The sequence below is a fragment of the Olea europaea genome, chromosome 20 (assembly GCF_002742605.1).
Source record: "Olea europaea var. sylvestris chromosome 20, O_europaea_v1, whole genome shotgun sequence".
Taxonomy (NCBI): Eukaryota; Viridiplantae; Streptophyta; class Magnoliopsida; order Lamiales; family Oleaceae; genus Olea; species Olea europaea.
The window spans coordinates 10,035,631-10,035,975 of NC_036256.1; positions in this window are offsets into that span (position 1 = coordinate 10,035,631).

Genomic DNA, 345 nt, shown 5'->3' on the forward strand with positions numbered 1-345 from the left:
GAACCCCTGGAAATCCTGGGCCTATGTGGCCTGGAGCAAATATCATTTTCCTAGGTTCATTTTATCTTTGGGATCATCATGCAACCGTTAAGGGGTTAAGATTGAATAGTACACTTATATACCATTCCATACATTTTCCTACTATTTCGTACATTTTCTTACAAAAACTTAAACCAAAGAAGGTTTTAATAGTTCTTTGTAAATTGTTACTCAAACTGAGCCCCTATTTGATATAGAATAAAATCTGATAAAATACATTTCGTGGAACCCACAAATTTTCAACCATAAATTTCATCAATTTTACCAAAATCTATTAAAAATCTCATTTTAATCTACAACAAATGG